The 19,861-nt window shown below is 40.5% G+C and overlaps 1 protein-coding gene across 1 annotated transcript in view; it reads left to right on the top strand.

Moving 5' to 3' along the window:
* Positions 1 to 19,861, top strand: part of LOC122808576 (von Willebrand factor A domain-containing protein 5A-like) — a 582,047-nt gene that overhangs the window by 39,462 nt on the left and 522,724 nt on the right. The window lies entirely within an intron of this gene.

Here is a 19,861-nt window from a genome sequence, read left to right as displayed (position 1 = left end):
CGCATCTTGCTGTTTAGACTTCTGGCATTGGGTAGCATTACATCTAGGTTCTTATCCCTTGTGGTACCTATGAAGGTGGGTTTGTATTTTGAGACTTACCTATTCATGGCACGCTGTGGGTACTGACAGCCTTTGCCAGTATCCATGAGGCCTGGACTGATAGGTGCACGCCACCCCTAGCAGGTGGTGCATCATGTCATGCTCAGCATGTCATCCCAGGCTAGAACACTTTGGCTCCTCTTTGACTAACTGCATTACTTCAGCCAATTATTGCAATTGATCATCCCATCATCATATTGTGGCTTCATGCTTGGTGAGGGTGGATGTTAGTCAGGGTCTTCAAGTGTGCATATAGTACATGGTGTTACATTACTTAACACATGGCATTCATGCCTCAGGTGGTGCTGCAGGGCTGCCTCTGTCGGATGCACATATTACACTCCCTGTAGATGTTTGAGAGCAGGTCATGTCATTTTAGGCATCCCTGTTTTTATTTGAGTGAGTCAGAGAGGGGTATCATTCCCAGGGTTCCTACTGAGCCAGTGTATGTGCTATGCGTTGCCTCTTTGCCAAGGCCAGGGCATACTGGGCATGCCTCCTTCTGCCTACTGGGGCAGGCTCAGGTTGTTCCTCCTCTGAGTCACGCTCTGCCTGTGATGGCCTTGGCAATGGTGGGGGGCTGTTTGGCCCGGCCCTATGCTGGTCCTGCTGCAGCTGTTTTCACAAGATCATATTATGTAGCATAGGACATACCATGACAATTTGGGTACATGTAATTGGTGAGTACTGCAAGGATCCACCAGATGTGTCCGGACACCGGAACCGTGACTTGAGCAGCCCAAACACACGCTCTATTACATTACGTGTTTGTGCGTGTGCTTCATTATGGCGTTCCTGTTCAGGTGTGTGTGCGTTTCTGATGGGTGTCATCAGCCATGGCTCCAGTGCATAACCTGCATCCCCCACTAGGTGTCCATGTGGGATGTCCCCATTGGCAAATGTCTGGTACAGCTGCATCAAATGCCAGATGTGGGAGTCATGGTAGCTCCCAGGGCAGCCAGCACACACATTCATTATTATGCCCTGGGCATCACACATGACCTGGCAGTTGATGGAGGGGAAGCCCTTGCAGTTAATGTAGGCCCTACCCCGCTCACCGGCTGGTGCTTTGATGCGTATGTGCGTGCAGTCTATTGCACCCACTACCTCATGGTATTCCGCTATTTGCTGGAAGAGACGCATATTGCTGGCCAATACCTCACGGGCATTGGGGAAATGTACATGATCACCGACATGTACTGACATGGCATCCACGAACTGGTGCAGTACCCTGGAGGCTGATGCCTGTGATATCCCCATCATATCACCAGTTGGTCTCTGGAAGGTACCTGTTGCTAGTATTCTTAGGCCAACACATACCTTGGTTTCCACTGGGATGGGTTCCCCTGTGTTGGTTCTGTGTGTGAGGCGTGGCCTGCACAGCTCGTCAATTTGCTGCAGGAGGTCTCTGTCCACTCTATAGCGCTCTATCTCCAGCTCATGTAACCCATGGTAGGTGACCCTGGGCCTGTACACTCTTCTCCATCTCCTCACTGTGGGTTTTCTGGCACCAACTGCATTGTCACCACCCTCAGCAAGTTGCTTATGTCTCCTTATGACAGCTATGGCAGCCCCTAGCATTTCTGCTCTGAGTTCAGCTGTTTCAGTTTTCACTTCTAATAGCTTACTCCTGTCTTGTAGTGTCTCTTGAGAGATACATCCTGCACTGCTGTTTGCAGAGTTTTAAGTGCTTGGCTGAGCTACTATTCTGCCTGTGTAATTGCCTGCTTCTAATTGTTTTCACCTGCTAGCTCCAGCAGTATTCCCTGCTAGCTTCCTACCAATTGTGTTGCTTCCTTTTTCCTTTATGTTTCCTCAGGGGGGAGCAACGTGCATACCAGCATAAACACGCTCACAGAGGCTTACACGCGCGCACACATGCTTACACGGTTCGGAATCTGCTTATTCGGGTTAAAACGTGCGGATAACCAGAGCAAACAGTGTTACAACTTTGCCCACATGCTCAGTCTGCCCTACACATGCGCACACTAGCGCAAACAGTCTTACAAGTCTACCAACATGCTCCCCATGCTCAATCTGCCTTACATGCGCGCACACTGTCCTACCTGCGCTTCATGGCGCCACACATACGCATGCATGCCCAGCAACAAACTTTGGTATAAGTAACAGTGTACACCTTCCATTTCTTGACTTTCTCATGCTTATCTTGTGGCACTCCTCTTTCCATGATATGTGTCTGACATCTGTCATGTAACACTGACCTCCAATGAACTGCATTTCTTTCTACCATTCCCCCCTGTGATGTCACCTATCTCCTACTCTATTCCTCCCCCTTATGTATCTCTTACACTACTCAGAATGTACTAATTTGCTATGTGACAGTGGGATTCAGTATCCTAACCCTCATTTACATCAGATTGCCTACTAATGCTTAGTTACATGTCTTAGACACAGCTTCCCCCCTTAGCAACCACTAAACGGTGTCCATGTTGTTTTTGGTCTGCTGGTCCCTGCATTGTAATTCCATGTATTGCATAAAACCCACATTTGTGGGTTTATAACCTTCATTTTTATGTTTTATACAGCGCAGCCTGTTTGCGCGGGGCTGCGTATATATATTTTTTTAATATTTGCATCAGGGTACCTTGCCAATGGCCACATATTTGGCCATTGGCATGCTGCCTGACACATATGCACCTTTTATTTGGAGCTGACATGGCTCCATTGTGATTTTTGCAGAAACGTACTCAGTTGTCAACTGAGTACATTTCTGCAGCTAAAACGGCTCTTACACTGGTTGCTTTCTGTTTCGTGGATCGCTACTCTACCTCATTTGCATGCCTTTCGGCTGCAAGTGAGGTATTTAACATATCCATGCCCAGTCTGTGTAAGAGATGTTTTAGCTGGTCTCTTACACGGAGTTTCGGGCTGTTCCTGGATCGCGAGGCTTGCATGGAGTGTTAGGCTTGCATGGAGTGTTACACGTCTCTTACACTCCATGCAAGCCTTCGTGAATCCTGCCCCAAGGTTTTTGAACTCTAACTACTTGATGCGATTCACAGCATTTAATTTTATTGTTATGGGCTTTTAATGTTTTTCCAGGGAACTTTTACACTGCTTGAGTAAAATATACTAAAGTGTTACCTTAGCTGCACCTTCAGCAGTATAAGGCCTCTGGGTGCCGGTGTGGGTGGGGGACATCAAGTAATTCTGATGCTATTCTTTTTGTGAATATGCTAAAGGTCCATCCTTTTGGCATCTACTTCTCAAAAGTCAAGACCAATGTCAAGGGCCTCTGGCTAACCAAGGTTGCAGATGACTGCAGACTTGGAGCAGTTATAGAGTCCTCCAAGACACAAACATTCTAAAGGTAGGCCTACCAGAGACAGAGACAGATAGATGACTGCTGCCAAAGCCACAGCTTAAAATTGAATGCCATGAAATGCATAATAGTATCCTTTGGGAAGTCAGCTACCCAAGGTAACTACCTCATCGATGGCAAGCATCCCCAAGAGTAGAACCAGTAGTCAGTGATTTGGGTACATACATAGGTAGTAACCTGGCTATTGATTAACATGTGTCTAAGGCAGTAGGAAATCATTCTATGTTGCTTAACTATAAGCAAGGGCATGTTGTCTAGGTCCAAGAAAGTAATCATCCCTCTATATCCATCCCTCATTAGGCCCATCATTGAGAACAAATACCCGTTTGGTATGTACCTGAGCATGCACATGCAACAATTTTAGTGTCCACAGAGGTTCTACACAAAAAGAATGCATGGCATAAGCAGCTGGTCTTGTGCAGATCACCTCAAAGCTCTGTCTCTACACTCTGATTCCTGCAGGCTGCTGAGAGGTGATCTATGCCTGGAATAAAAGGCATCCCTGGATGCCATTATGATGGACCTTTAGCATATCCATGAAACATAAGTGGCATCAGAATTACTTGATCTTGGGATTTAAACTTTGCTTATGATATAAAATGACATTTTGAAGGGACATGTATGTGTCTCTGCTTCTCTGCAAAAGGCTTCTCATCCATGTGAAGCAGAGCTCTTCCTTAACACTATTCAAGAAGAACCTGGACCAGTGGATGGAAAATTGGAAATATACCCCGGGTCCAGCACCTATGTCTGTAATGGATACAAGCAGTCTTTAAATCTTGCCTGATCTTATATATACTTCTTAAAATAATCTCTCAGGCAAATAAACCTGTGGTATACATTGGGTAAGCTTGGCTAGACATACAAACTAAAGCACATAAACTTGTGGATACATTTGTGATGCATGGCTAGGCTTAGAAAGGCCCCAATGGTCATTAGGTTAATATAAACCTATTAATCTAACAGATTAGTGCCATTATTAATATCACTGTTCACACCCTTGGATTCCTGAGTCTAGCGCTGTTATTAATATAACTGTTCATATCCTTGGAACCCTGTGTCTAGTGTGGTTAATAACAGTGCTGTTCACACCCTTGGAATCCCGAGTCTATAGCCATTATTAATGGCACTGTTCACAACCATGGAATGCTGAGGCTACAGCCATTATTAATGGCACTATTCACAACCATGGAATCCTGAGCCTCCAGCCATTATTAATGGCACTGTTCACAACCATAGAATCCTGAGCTTACAGCCATTATTAATGGCACTGTTCACAACCATGGAATCCTGAGCCTACAGCCATTATTAATGGCACTGTTCACAACCATGGAATCCTGAGCCTACAGCCATTATTAATGGCACTGTTCACAACCATAGAATCCTGAGCTTACAGCCATTATTAATGGCACTGTTCACAACCATGGAATCCTGAGCCTACAGCCATTATTAATGGCACTGTTCACAACCATGGAATCCTGAGCCTACAGCCATTATTAATGGCACTGTTCACAACTTTGGAATCCTGTGTCTAGTTCAGTTATTAAAAACACTGTTCATAATCTTGGAATCCTGCATTTTTGTGCCATTATTAACAGCATTGTTCAGGTCTGGTACTGCTGAAACACGTATGGAAATAAGGTACATAAGGATAGCTGGTGATGGAATGCAGAAGACCAAAAAGTTATCAAAAGAAAGAAGGACTGCAAGAAAAAGTGGGAGATACAAAAGACAGAGAAGGGTAAGAAGAAATACTGCTTGGCTAACAGTGCAGTTGCAATGACAAGGAGTAACCCATCAGAGAAAGTCTGTCAGCTTCTGGAAAGTAACTAAGCAGATCAAACAAAGAAACTCAATCAGTTTGCAAGGCAAAGACAGACAGACAAAGAAGACAGTTATCAGACACCATTCATCAGGGTTGCAAGCAGCAACCTGTTCTTCAGTCCACAGGACATCAAAGGCACATGGAAAGAGTACTTTCAGCAGTTCGTGAATTAAGAAAACACCACAGAAACTGTACTTCCCCAGACACAGCTTACAGTGAGAGAAAAGGAGGAGCCCACTATAGAAGAAGTAGGAACAAAGTTAAGGAAAATGAAGTCAGGGAAAGCAACAGGCTCCGATGTGGTCACAGCAGATATGATCAAGGTGTTGAACGAGTTAGGGGTGAAATGGCTCATGAGGCACTCTTAGCAGCATGGAGAGAGGGGTGTTGCCTGGATGGCTTGGAAATAAGTATTTTAGTCCCTATGTATATGGGCAAAGGGGAAATTCACAACTATGGATAGTACAGAGGCATCAGTCTTCAGTTGTGCTTTATGAAAGTGTGGGACAGGAGACATAAAATATTCAGACTACTAGAAAGTAAGACAGAAGATGAACAGTTTGGATTTAAATCAGGATACAGCAAAAGTGACCCAATGTTTGCAGTGAGGCATATAAGGGAGAACAAGTTATAGATGAGGAAAGAGTCCAAATGGGAATTCCTAGACTTAGAGAATGCATAGTTAGGGCAGAGTGAATGGAGCAGCCACCCTGGATGCAAGATGTTAGGGAGCATGATCAGCAGATGCCTATCATTTGAAAGTGCACTAATTTCTGTACCACTGTTTCTGAATACTGGCTTGGAAGTACTGCTTTTGTGAAGAAGACAGAAGTTAAAGCACTTGCTTCATCTCTTCATGTGTTGTATAACTTGTAGAAGCAGTTTGCTGCATTTTTTTTTGCATCTGTAGTCAAGGTGAGCAACACATCATGGGACCTGACACACTTTAAGAGACAGGTGTGGAGCTTCAGGTCAGAGAACTGACCTTTTTTTTGGAGGAGCACTGAGCACTAGATGAGCTAACTATGGGTTTGTGGCAGGGTCCCAAGAAGACTGATTTTGGCAGTCCTTTGATGGTTTGAAACCCTGAATCCTCTGGTAGAGTTGGGGGGGGGGGCTATGTACAAAAATCCAATGACTCAAATAAGAACAGTGTTCAGACTTAGAGATTTAGATTTCCAGTGGGAATGGAAGAGGGTGTGTACTAGGGTTCAACTCCATCTCCACTGCTATTCATACTGGTTATGGACTACATTAGCAAATAAGTTAGACCAAGACAGTTCAACAAAACTAATGTATGCAGATTATGTGACATTACAAGCTGACTCTGAATAGGAACTGCATCAAATGATAAGACACTGGCATGCACAACTGAAGATACATGGAATTGCATAGAGTACAGAGAAGACACATTTTCATGGCCACAGATGGGAGAAATCAGAAGAATCTGAGAATTAAGATTAAAAGGAAAATAGTGGAGCAGGTTATCAGCTTCAAGTATCTGGGAAGTTTGGTTGAAGAGAAGGGAAGTCTGAATGAGGAACTCAGTTATAGTCAGAGGTGCCATAGCCAAATACCAGAGTGTCAGGTGTAGTGTATGACAGAAAAATGCCAAAGAAGCTGAAATGGTGTTCAAAACAGTGGTGAAACCAGTCCCACTGTAGGATATAGAAACCTTGGCAGTAAAGGTAGAGCAGTTCAGAAAGTTAAAGGTGATGGAGATGAACTGCCTGTGATGGGTGGCGAAATACAAACTGTGAAAAAGATGGAGAAACACTAACTTTGGAACAGATGCCAAACAGGCTCCATTTGCAGAGAAGGTCAAAGAGAGCACATTATGGTAATTTCAGCATATGTTTGGAAAAACAGATGATTTGGTGAAGGAGGTTTGGAGGATACAAGGAAGAAGGTAAGAGGAAATGAGGACATCTAACTAAGAGGAAGCGAAAGAGAAAGATAAAGCCTGCAAAAGTTTGGCATGGCTATCAAAGAAGGAAGGACTGTGGCACTGAATTGAGAAAGGTGGTGATAGCTGACATGATACCCTGACCCTGCATAGAGAAAATGGGGAGAAAGAGGTTGATGATGATGATGAGGAGGATCTGGTACCACAGTTTGATGTTGTGACATACCCAAGTACAGTGTTTTGCATTTGTCTGAACTGAATCTCATCTGCCACCATTTAGCCCGCCTACTTCTGTGTCATCATTGAAGAAGGTGATCCTTTTCCAGTTTCCTTCAGATATGTCTGAAATGAGCACAGAGCATACTGAAAAGTACTGGACCCAAAACTGTCCCCTACTGTTCTCTTCTAATCACTTCCTGTATTACTGCTATTGCCTCACTTCCCACAGTTTTTAATTAAATCATTTATTTATTTATTTATTTATTTTTACAACACTCTTTCCACCCACTGCCTTTAGATCTTTAGCCACCTTCTGGTAGTTGACCCATTTGTTCCTCATTGCCAAAATAAGGGCTGATTGCAAGAGGTTGCAATTTAGACAGCCAGTAGGGAAGGTTCAAGCATTTTCCACTTAACCTTACCAGTAGGGGAGGTTCACGGGTTTTCTACTTGGCCCTACTCCATTCAACAAGGATGCAAAGCTTGTGGAGCTGAAGGTGGGTATGCAGTGGGCTATCCTCACTCGTCCCCCCTCAAGTCCACAAGGGACATTGCCAGCAAGGAGTCCAAACCCCCTCCCCTCAAACTTGGGAATTGGTTTCCCCTGATTTACAGTGAAGAAATTGCACTTACTGCTTTCTTCTTCCAGTACCCACTGTCTTCCACACTCCTTACTAGAGGTGAATGGGTCACACCCCTTCACTCCTCTCCCTCCTTGCCTACCCCTGCAAGTACCAAGGTTGAAAACTGAATCCTGGTCACCTGGGTTGAAGTCAGGGCTCCATTCCTGTGTCCCATAATACTAGGCTTCTCTCACCACAATTAGCTTTTTCCTGCTCTTCAACATTGGTGCAATTCAGTTGTTTAGCTTTGATGCTACTCTAGGTCATTCCAGTTGTAGTAACATATGCATATACAGGACTGAGTCAAAGGCCATGGTGAAATCTTTGTAGTCCTCATCTACCAGCAGTTTGTCAAATTCTCTTGTAAGCCAGTCACAAAACTGGATCAAGTTTTGCTGAAAGCTCCTTGTAGCCATAATCCCATCTATGTTGGTTGTTGTTGTCCTCTATAAAGCAACCACCAGAGTTTCTCTCTTAAATCTATCCATGCATTTTCTTCGCTCTTGTGGTAGACTACCCAGACTTTGTCTAATTCCCACTTGATATAAGGGCATCAACCTTACTTTCTTCCATTTCTGTGGTACATTAACTTTGAGCAATTACTGGCTAAAGATTTCCTGATAAGGATCTGCCAGTTCACTGACCAAATTTTTAAGGAGTCTGAGAGTCAGACCATCTAATCTCTGTACTTTACCCACCCTAAGAGCAGACAGTTGTCTCTTTTCTCTCCCTCTCGGTATTCCTTCACTGCTTTCCTACTGTAACTTGCTGCCTCCCAGAATGGCTCATTCTGCTTACTTTCCATTAAGAGGATTGAAATGGATTATTCTTTCCGTACCTCTACTTTTCAAATTCTTCCAAGATCTGCTTCCAACTGTGAATGAAATCCAGGTCAGGTCTGTCCCACCTTTTCTCATTTGTGGTGTATACTGAAAAGACTTCCTGATCCCGTCTTGAACCCTTCTGCCAACTCTTTTTCAACTTTTGCTTCCCTCACTACCTTTATTGCCCTTTTCCCTGTCTCCTTGTAATATGTATCTTTCACTATCCATCCACTTACTTCCACCTTGTTTTATGTTCTGTCCTAATTGCTAGTCTTACATTATTATATAGGCACTTTGGCTTTCCCCATTTTTACCTTTATCCTCCTCTTATATTTGTCTGTAACCCTAATAATCCATCCTTAACCCCTTTTTTCAGTTTTTTAATCCCTCAGTTTGTCCTAGGCAAGTAACTCAATGAAGTATAATCCCTTAAAATCGCTCACTACCGTCTTTGTATTCTTACTTACACTCCACCCTCTAAAATATACAGGGGCATGGTCACTGGTTTTAATGGCTCCATCTAGAATTCCCTCACCCAATCCACCTTCATTTGGAGAAATTCATTTCAAATTGTACTCTTTTGCAGTCTTGAACCAGATGGCTAAGGTCCATACTGCTCAACTGTACAGGTTTTCACAGAATATCCAGATTTTTGTCTGATATTTTTGGTGTGTTCCCCCTAAAATCTGTCCCTTTCTGGCAAATAGCTGAGGACTGAAGACATTAAATAATGAAAACATTTGAGTTTAAGACTCCACATCCTTCAGAAAATTTATGCTAATGCAAAACCTATTATTCTATCAAATTTCTAAGTTTGTAAGGGCAATATTTAAAATCTGTCTCTGTTTTTCCCCTCATCATTTTAGGCTTTGTCCAGACATTTAGGTATGCTAAGGTCATCATAGTTCAAGACTTAAATAACCTCTTATTCCCTCACAACACAAGGGCTCAAGATTTCCCAATGTGCTCTTTGTATACTCAGACCCCTCATGGGTAAAATTATTGTACCCCAGTCATTTATTTGTTTTTATACTTTCCCATCATCCTTCCTTGATGTATTGGAGTCTAATACATTTGGTCAGTCTACAAATACTCGCCATTATTTTCACCTTAGCTGTCCATATTTCCTCTAGGTTTTGACCCATTTGGATTCATTGTCACCTTAATGGAGCAATACTATATCTCCATCTATTAATCACTTTCTTTGTCATTCCTTAACAACCTAGAGAAGATTACCTCCACTTTCCACCCCTTCCAGTTAATTGACCCATGTTTCTCTGTTACCAGCTAATTCAGCAATGCCCACCACCGTTTCCTGCATGACAACCTGCATTTCATCCATATTCCAGTCTGGATTCCTCAAATTAAAAAGTAATAATGCCCAGTCATGTTCTAAATCTCTTTTTTTATTATTCTGCTATTTTCTGTGTCTTTCATCCTTCTGTTTTATGTCTGATTGCCTACATACCTCTTCTGATGTTTTGTTACCCCTCTACCCTTCCACTGCAGTTTAACTCATTTGCAACTGTAGCTTGACTTGTCTTATGTATACATTAGTACCTGCAGTGCCATTCACAAGAAGTAAGTGGCCCAGTGATGCCTTCAGTTCTCCTTTGTCCTGATCACTTTAGGAAAGTACTACAAAGTTTGTGAAACACTTACAGATCTGCAAATGTGGGCTTAGAGTACCATGAGTGTACAACTGTAAATGTATATTTGAATTGAAATTCATAAGAAAAACAACTCTTTTTAAGTCTTGCATTCTGCAAAGAATAAGCACACACAGCACAGTTGTCTCAATGGACTATGAGGTGTCTTCTTCACCTTGCAGAAAACAGCTCCATCAGTAGACAGTAATCTTACACTGTGTGGGCTTCTTCTGTGCTGCAACAAAAAATAAAATAAAAAAAAAACTGATTTATTAGCTGACTATTCCTCTGACTGTCATTAGTGCAAGTGAAACAGGAGCTAAAGTTCTAGATGGCAAAACATCTAATATCACTGTTTACTGTTCAGTTGCTTCATCAGCTTCATTGCTTGACAGGCGCAATGTCCCTGTTCTGCTTTTCTTAAGAATTGGGCTCCCTCCTGTAGCTCTTCTTATTTATTTGAGCATATCCACAGAACAACAGACGTGTGTGTCTGTGTGTGTGTGTGTGTGTGTGTGTGTGTGTGTGTGTGTCTGTGTGTGTGTGTGTGTGTCTGTGTATGTGTGTCTGTGTGTCTGTCTGTGTGTGTGTCTGTCTGTCTGTGTGTGTCTGTCTGTCTGTGTGTGTGTCTGTCTGTGTGTGTGTCTGTGTCTGTCTGTGTGTGTGTCTGTGTCTGTCTGTCGGTGTGTGTCTGTCTGTCTGTCGGTGTGTGTCTGTGTGTCTGTCTGTCTGTGTGTCTGTCTGTCTGTGTGTGTGTCTGCCTGTCTGTGTGTGTGTCTGTCTGTGTGTGTGTCTGTGTCTGTCTGTGTGTGTGTCTGTGTCTGTCTGTCGGTGTGTGTCTGGCTGTCCGTCGGTGTGTGTCTGTCGGTGTGTGTCTGTCTGTCTGTCGGTGTGTGTCTGTCTGTCGGTGTGTGTCTGTCTGTCGGTGTCTGTCTGTGTGTGTCTGTCTGTCTGTGTGTGTGTGTGTCTGTGTGTGTGTGTGTGTCTGTCTGTCTGTGTGTGTGTGTCTGTGTGTGTGTGTCTGTCTGTGTGTGTCTGTCTGTCTGTCTGTGTCTGTCTGTCTGTGTCTGTCTGTCTGTGTCTGTCCGTGTGTGTGTGTGTGTGTGTGTGTGTGTGTGTGTGTGTGTAGGAAGAGCAGCCGCAATAATGATATTGACAAATGACCGTGCAGCAGCCCACAGTACAGCCTCAGGGAGCAGTAAGACAAAATCACTTGCCTAGATTGTGAACTGTATTTGTGCATTTTTTTCCAAATGGCAGTTACATAATTGGAACCAAAAATGTAGAACCAGGATTTAAAAAGAAAAGCTTATGATACGGATTTGCAAAAGCAATTCTTGTGATATCCAGGCACAGGGTTAATGATTCCATCGTCCTTAAGCTGAATTCCCCAAAAAAAGGCAACAACTTCCATACAAACTAAGAATCTTTAAAAACAAAAAAACAGAGTAGCTATGAGAGAAAGAAAGAGCAAAGCAGTGAATAGAGAATCCCCCTTTAATAATGGTTAACTCACATACAAGTTGCGTTATGTATATGTATGTTGATATGTATGTAGATATATCTATATCTATATAAATATATATATAGAGAGAGAGAGATAAGGAAATATATATGTGTGTGTGTGTGTGTGTGTGTGTGTGTGTGTGTGTGTGTGTTTGTGTAATATATGAACCAGTCAGTGCAACAACAGACTGAAGCGCTAATTAAACTTTGTATCCATTTTCACCGGCCGGTGTTTGTTTTCTTTACATTCCTGGTTTTATCTGTGGTTGTTGGCTGAGTTTGTTGATGGAGAATGGTGCACAAGTGGACAGAGATGCTGGAACTTCCATTACAGTGCTGGTTAATGCCATTGGGAACTTTTCAGCCCTTATCAGAGGGCTGACACAACAACTAATAGGGTTTGGTGTCAAACTAAACTCTACAACTGTGAACACTTTCAGGTGTGATGGTGATAACATTTCAGCTGAGGAGTCACAACTCTTACCCTTTTTAATCACCCCTAGGCAACGGAGTCCTATTTTGAATAGCCAGGCATCCATTAATCCAGAAGCAAGGCTCGGAAACAATGGGTGGAATCGCCACGAGGGTTCAACCATCCGGGTGAGTGAAACAAGGGTCACATACCTCATGGATTGGTTGAATAAGGGAAATTAATTGTCATTTAACAGTACTGAACCATGCCATACATATGGCACACTTGATCAACAACTTAAAAGTTTTAGAGGGTGAACTGTTCAAATTAAAAAAGTTACAAGTGGAAACCGCATATTTAAGGGAGTGTTTGGTGAGGGAATAATTACCCAAGGGGTTGCATTGCTGGTAGTTCCCCAATGCTTTGACAGAGGGCTCAGAGTTACACCAGGAGCTTGTTTCCATGTTCAGCCACCACGGGTGTGAATTAATGGAAGCACTGGTAAGGGACAATGAAAGAAAGCTGTGCCAGTGTAAAAAAACAGTTAATGGATTAAATGAACATATTTTGGGTAACTTGTGTTTCAGTGCTAAGCAAAATGAATACCAAACGGTGTTTGTCAATGTGGATAGGCAAATTAATGCTGTGAGAGGAAAAACCAAAAACCTGGCAAGGGACAAAAATTAATGTGAAACGGGTACTGTTTTTCCACTTCCCAAAGTTTTTACAGCTAATAAGACTAAATTGTATGCAAATAGAATAGAAACTGGTGAGCAAGTGCATAATTTTGAAAATTCTCATAATTTGAGTGCTGAACAAGAAGAGGAGGCTGTCCCTTTAGAGGAGCACCCCAAGAGGTCCGAGAGGATCTGAAACCAGAAGCAACAGGTGTCCAATGGGGATTGGAACAGCACTAGGAATTGGGGCAATTATTATGGACAGAAAACTGTGTATTCAGGGAGGGGGAGGGGGGCAGGGGAGTAGAATGTACCAGTAAATGTTTTGAATCATAATGATAATACAAAATATGTTTGCATTACGAACACAGATGATGTTGCTTGTACTATCATTGAAAATGACTGCAAAGACTTTAGTATATACAGTTACAGTAGTCAGTCTGTCACTAATGAATGGGCAACATTATTTGAAAAGGGTATTAATTATGTACCTATAACAAATGCCAAGATTGACAGATGCCTACTTGATTTGAAATTGTATACAAGAAAATTAAACCTAAGTTGTTATTTTCAAGGTAATGAATTATCTAACCCCCCATGGAGCTGCAAAAGAAGCAGTGTGTTTAACCGCCTGCCCCACCCCACAGTTCAACTGTTTGAAAATGTATGTAGTAATGACATCAGATCAATGTTATTAAAAACAAAAATGACTAATATATTTAATTTAACAGAAGCAGAGATGAAGCTTTTGCACAGTATAACAACAAACCGGTCTATAAGGGTTATGAAACCCGACAAAGTTGGGGGTCTGGTGGTAATGGACCAAAGCATGTATATTGAGAAGACGCTGGGGATTCTATATGGTGATGGTTATGAAGAAGTGTCATTAAATGAGCTACATATAGCGTACAAGAATGTTGATGTTATACTAAATGATTTATTATTAAATTTTCAAATAACAAGGGAGGAATATATTTTTTTAATTCAGACATATCTCAAAGTTCCAACCATATCTGGAATCCTCAAAATACACAAAAGCACCAGCATCCCACATTTGAGACCTATTGTAGATGCAAAGGCATCAAAAACAACCACTTTAGCTAAGTTTATTGATTTTGACTTGAAGACAATTTTATCAGAATTTAAACATATATTGAAGGATTCCTGGAGCTGTTTAAAGAAAATAAAACAAGATTTATATAGGGAAAAGCTGATTATGGCAACTATAGATGTTAAAGATTTGTTTAGCGTTATACCACATGAAGAAGGACTTGATAAGTTCTATGACTTACTATGTAAACAATCAACTTTAGCCACAGTAGAATACTTATGTTTAGGACCCTTATGGAAACAGTGCTCAATAACAGCTTTATTATTTTTGAGAATCAGATTTTTAAGCAAACTACAGGTGTAGCGATGGGGGCAGCATGTGCCCCCCTGTTTGCAAATATTGTACTTGCTCGATGGGAGCTGACTCAAGTTTTTACTTGCCAATGGTTTAAGGAATGTTTCTTTTATGCAAGATTGCTTGATGACATACTTATTTTTTTGGGAAGAAATGAATTAGAGCTGAACCAGTTTTTGAATATCTAAATAGGAACACTTGTTTTTTGAGTTTACTATGGAACAACACAGTAACAGAATGAATTATTTGGACATCCTTATAACCAAAGATGATTCACTGAAAAAGTTTACTACCACCATTTACAGAAAGCCCACATATTCTAACACTCTCCTACATTTTGAAAGTGGGAACCCTGACTTACAAAAAAGATCTTTGATTAAGGGCCAATGTGTGCAGTTAGCACAGAGGGTCAGTGACCTAGAAATGTATGTTGAAGAAAAGGAAAAGTTAAGGAGCATGTTACTAAGGAGGTGATACCCAAACAGTTTCATTGAACCAGTTTTGTGTGAAGTTACAGAAAAGAGAGTTAAAGGACACTTTTTTCTACTGTTAGGCTCAGAGGAAAGGGACAACAGCAGTAATAAAAAGGTTGATGTGGGGTCAAGGAACACAAACAAGTTTAACAGGGCCTTTATTCTGATGTACAACTTGCAGTTTTATGACATAAAAGATATTTTAAAAAATAATTGGTTTATACTTAAAAGTGACAAAGAGATCCTTAAAAATTTTGGTGACAGACCATGTGTCATATACAAAAAAGATGCATGTGTCAAAGATTTGTTGGAAAGAAACAAAGAGGGGAATAAAAACTATAAGAAAGGTAAGATGTTAAAATGTGGACACTGTAATCAATGTACCAATGTACTAGAAACAGAAAGTTTTTATTCCAAGGTATGATACGGTTCAACTAAATTTCAAGTTGAACTGTAATAATACACATGTTGTATATGTCGCCCTATGTCAAGGCTGTGAAGGTTTTTACATAGGGAAGACTAAGAAAGCGTTTAAAGTTCGTATTTACCAACATATGTATGACATCAGGAAGGGTAATGAAAAGAATGTATTGGCTGTACATACTGTCTTGAACCCAGATCACAAGTTTAAATTTGTAACCATTGATCAAGTAGTACTTGTTAGTAGGGGCAACTGAAGGAATTGTTTCTAGAATTCAAAGAATTCATGTGGCAACTTAAAGTGGATGCCACTAACCCACCCAGACTGAATGATGTATTTTTTCTATTTTCTCTGTCTGGCTATTTAAAATTAAAAGCTGAACTTTATTTGGGGGAGGGGGGACACATGTATATTCCTTTGGCAACACAGTAACACTTGCTTATTTTACGTACATGATTTATTTTTGTGTTAATATATTTTGGATTGTACTTTATTTTAATTTTGAGATGGGGGCTGATGGGCTATGTGCAATATGTAAATAGAGAAGTATGGTTTTAATGCATTTTATATCGTGAAATTTAACTATGTATAGTAACAACTAAAACAACTGTGATTTTTAGGTGCATTTTGCTTTACTGACATGTGACTTAGGCTGGCTATAAAAGGAAGTGATGCATGAATATGTGCAATATGTAAATAGAGAAGTATGGTTTTAATGCATTTTATATCGTGAAATTTAACTATGTATAGTAACAACTAAAACAACTGTGATTTTTAGGTGCATTTTGCTTTACTGACTTGTGACTTAGGCTGGCTATAAAAGGAAGTGATGCATGAATAATTCCTGTTTTAATCTGAAGAAGTCAAGTGTAACAACAGATGAACACGTTAATTAAACTTTGTATTCACTTTCACCGGCCAGTGTTTGTTTTCTTTACATTACTGGTTTTATCTGTGGTTGTTGCTGTACCAAACATTGACCTCAATAATGTTGACAACAAAAGAATGACAAAGCAAATGTCAATAGGACAATATGAATGCGAGTTGAACATCCTCCGTGAATGTAAACTTAAACTTAAAAAAAAAAAAAAAAAAAAAGGAAAACAGAATTTTTGCAGGTAGCATACTGCCCTGCATCCCTGGCACCTGCTGCTATTCTATAACTACAAGACTGCACAGTCCCTGGGGAAGAGCCATAGTCCCCAGATTATTGATTTCACATACCTATCAACCATATGTTTTGTCAGCTGAAGTGTGTCCACAAAGTAGATGTCAACATTTGGGAGTTGCAACCAACTTAATCATTTTATATATATTAGGGTTACCATATTTGGTTGTATGTAAAAGAGAACGAAAAAATATGTGCTAGTACCAGCACATATTATTTCGTCCTGTTAGGGCTGAAGAGCAAAAAAAAAAAAAAATAAATAAATAAATAAATAAAAAGGTCTTGTCTTTAATGCATTTCAGAATTAAACATAAGTAGCTCCGTGTTTGGGGATTTTTGATTGGCCCGTATGCCGGTATATGAGCCAATCAAAACCTCGCACAGCGGACCCTCTTCTGTTCAATGCGGAACATCAAGCAGTTCAGCATTGAACAGAGCTCCACTTTTTGATTGGCTCATATACCGGTATACCAGCCAATTAAAAACATGCACAGCGGACCCTCTTCTGTTCAATGTGGAACATCAAGCTGTTCCGCATTGAACAGAGCTCCATTTTTTGATTGGCTCATATATGAGTCAATCAAAAAAAAAAAACTCAAAGCAGAGGAAAGACTCCGAAATAGGGATGTCTGTTTTTTGAAAATTCTGTGATTTGTCTTGGTTTTAAAACCTGGACAAATCGCAGAATTTTCAAAAACTGCCCAGACAGGAGCCCAAAAAAGAGGACGTGTCTGGGGAAACCCGGATGTATGGTAACATTAATATATATATAATATCTGTAAGTATGTGTATCAGTCTATTTATATATGTATATCTACTTAAATTGGTCAAATATTTTGAAACAAATTTATCAACATTATACACATCAGAATTCTACTACTCGTGCTCTTCTTGGAGCATACAGATCTTTTAAAAAACACAAATAAATCACAACCCACACCACCTGCTAATTATATATTCTAACACTGAGATTGCACAATCCCCTGGGAAAAGGTATATTCCCCTACCCAGAGATTATCAGTCTCATACACCTGTTGAACATCTGTTTAGTTGATCAAATTGTGCTGATAAAACAGATATCGACCAAAGTACAGTTCAGCAAAATTACTGTGAGACATATATGTATAGACACGTCTTAACATTGAGTTTTCATGCATTAATTAAGACAGTATAACTGCAATTTCCATGGCTGTTGGATAAAAGGTGGTATTGCTGTCATGTCGGAATCATATTTGAAGTACTTTATTATGAAATGTTGATTTGCAATATTTCTTAAGCTTTGCAGTTCACTCACGTTATTTCATTTATAATAGTAGTAATAATTGTTTTCTATTAATAGCCTCATAAAGTTTACTGCCTAGTCATTGTTAAAACCAAAATTGTGTCTTAATTATTATCATTATGTTACAACAGCATGCAAACAAATATAGGTGTTGTTTCCGGTGATTTCTCTAACTTTTGTTAAGGTTTAGCAATAGTTGTATACACCAAGGCACTGCACTCAATTGCACTGCCTAAAATTCAATATGATTGCATTCATGAAAACTGCAGTGGTTTAGGAAATGCTCACTAGAATACAGCATTAATAAAGAATTGCCACACCATAAAACTATTTCAAATTCTATAATCACATACACAGAGCAGAACATTAATGTGAATAATTCATTGCACATTATAGACTGGTCACTTTGTAAAAGTCTGCAAGGTTAGGAAAAAGTGCAGGAATGCTGCCTTTCTGAATTGTATCTGCTGAGATTGCCATAACAGCATACCTTTTAGTAGCAAATCAATATGCAGCCCTCTACACATTCTCTGTGGTGCCTCTGAATGTGTCAGAACAGGAATATTCAGTACTGGCTGTAACATTTTATAAAAGTTGAACACCATACACTTCTTGAAGCAAAGGTATCACAATGGATTTCAAAGCTGAATACCTTCTCAATATTGCAATAGGTTTACAAGAAATATTCTCCAAAGGCCCAGTCATCCATTGACAAAGTTGGATGCTGCAAATACCCAGAACAAGACAGTGGAATGCTTTAGAAAATGGAAGGGATGGGACATGTTGACATCAATTATAACATTTAAGTATAACAAAACTTGTAAATACTGATTTTTTTCAACTGACACACTGGCATAGTGGATGAGTAAGCGTATTAATTGTTCTCCTTTTTTGTTTCTCTAATCAACATAGCAGCTGAGGAGATTGAATACAGCAGGACCCAGCACTAGTAGATTAGTTGTCAGGCTGGTATAGCATGCTCATCAGAATGAAAAAAAATACTCAATAATATTAACTAATATAACATATCATATCAGCAGTTTAAAACAGATATGTAAATGTATTATACTGAACTACTGTAGTAGAAGAAAATGTAGTATAAACATAATCACAAGTTTTGCAGGGAAACCATCACCTGTTACTGAAGCAGTAGTTGTCAGTATTTACTGCTGCTGTACTTCATTGCACACTGCTTATGACATCTCATTACACAAAGTAATATAGTTGTTAATTCAAATTAGATAAGATACCATAATATCAAGTACCATCAAGAAGTAGTTGTCAGAATCCATTCACTTTATTAATAAATGAAAAGCATGCAACATTTCTGATTAAATGAGTAAATGGTTATTTGCTGTTGTTAAATAAAATACAATTTCTTCGGAACACTTACAAGCTCATCTCTTGTCTCTATTTTACTCTCTCTATTGTTTTCTTCTTTCCCTTTTATGTTACTCTTTTCTACACATCCAGTAGACACTGGGGCAGCTCAGCCATACACCTACCAATTTAGAGACTGCTCCCCAATTCCTCCTACCCTCACAGAGATGTTTTCAAAGAGTGGGGGAAGGGGTCCATAAACACCTTTAGCTTTAGGGCTGGGTTGAGTCAGCAGTTGAGAGGTATGGAGAAGTGTCTGCCTTTGCTGCAACCTGACTGACCCAATTGGATCTGACAGGCAAGACACTCACCGTCTCGGCTCCCACATCATTGTGGTCCCCCTTTCAGGTCCATCAATAGTGGGGTATTGCTGAGGTCATCTGGACCAGAGTATTAGCTGGCTTATAGATCTCTTCCCCCTCTTCTTTATGTATTTTCCATCTGTATGTCTTGTCCATTCCAGCATCAGCCCAACATACTCTTTCTGTGTGTCCTGTCTGCCATTTATGTTTGTATGTTCCTTTATCCTTTTTAAACCTTTTTCCTACAGCCTCTACCCTTACTCCTTCCTTAGCATCACTCTTAAAGATGAGACGGGGGGCTGTCACTCACAAAAACATAGTGGTCCCTATCTCCAACTGGACCACCT

The sequence above is a fragment of the Protopterus annectens genome, chromosome 8.part0 (genome assembly GCF_019279795.1).
Source record: "Protopterus annectens isolate FY-2018-M chromosome 8.part0, PAN1.0, whole genome shotgun sequence".
In the NCBI taxonomy this organism is placed as follows: Eukaryota; Metazoa; Chordata; order Ceratodontiformes; family Protopteridae; genus Protopterus; species Protopterus annectens.
This window is presented reverse-complemented; position numbering and strand designations above follow the sequence as displayed.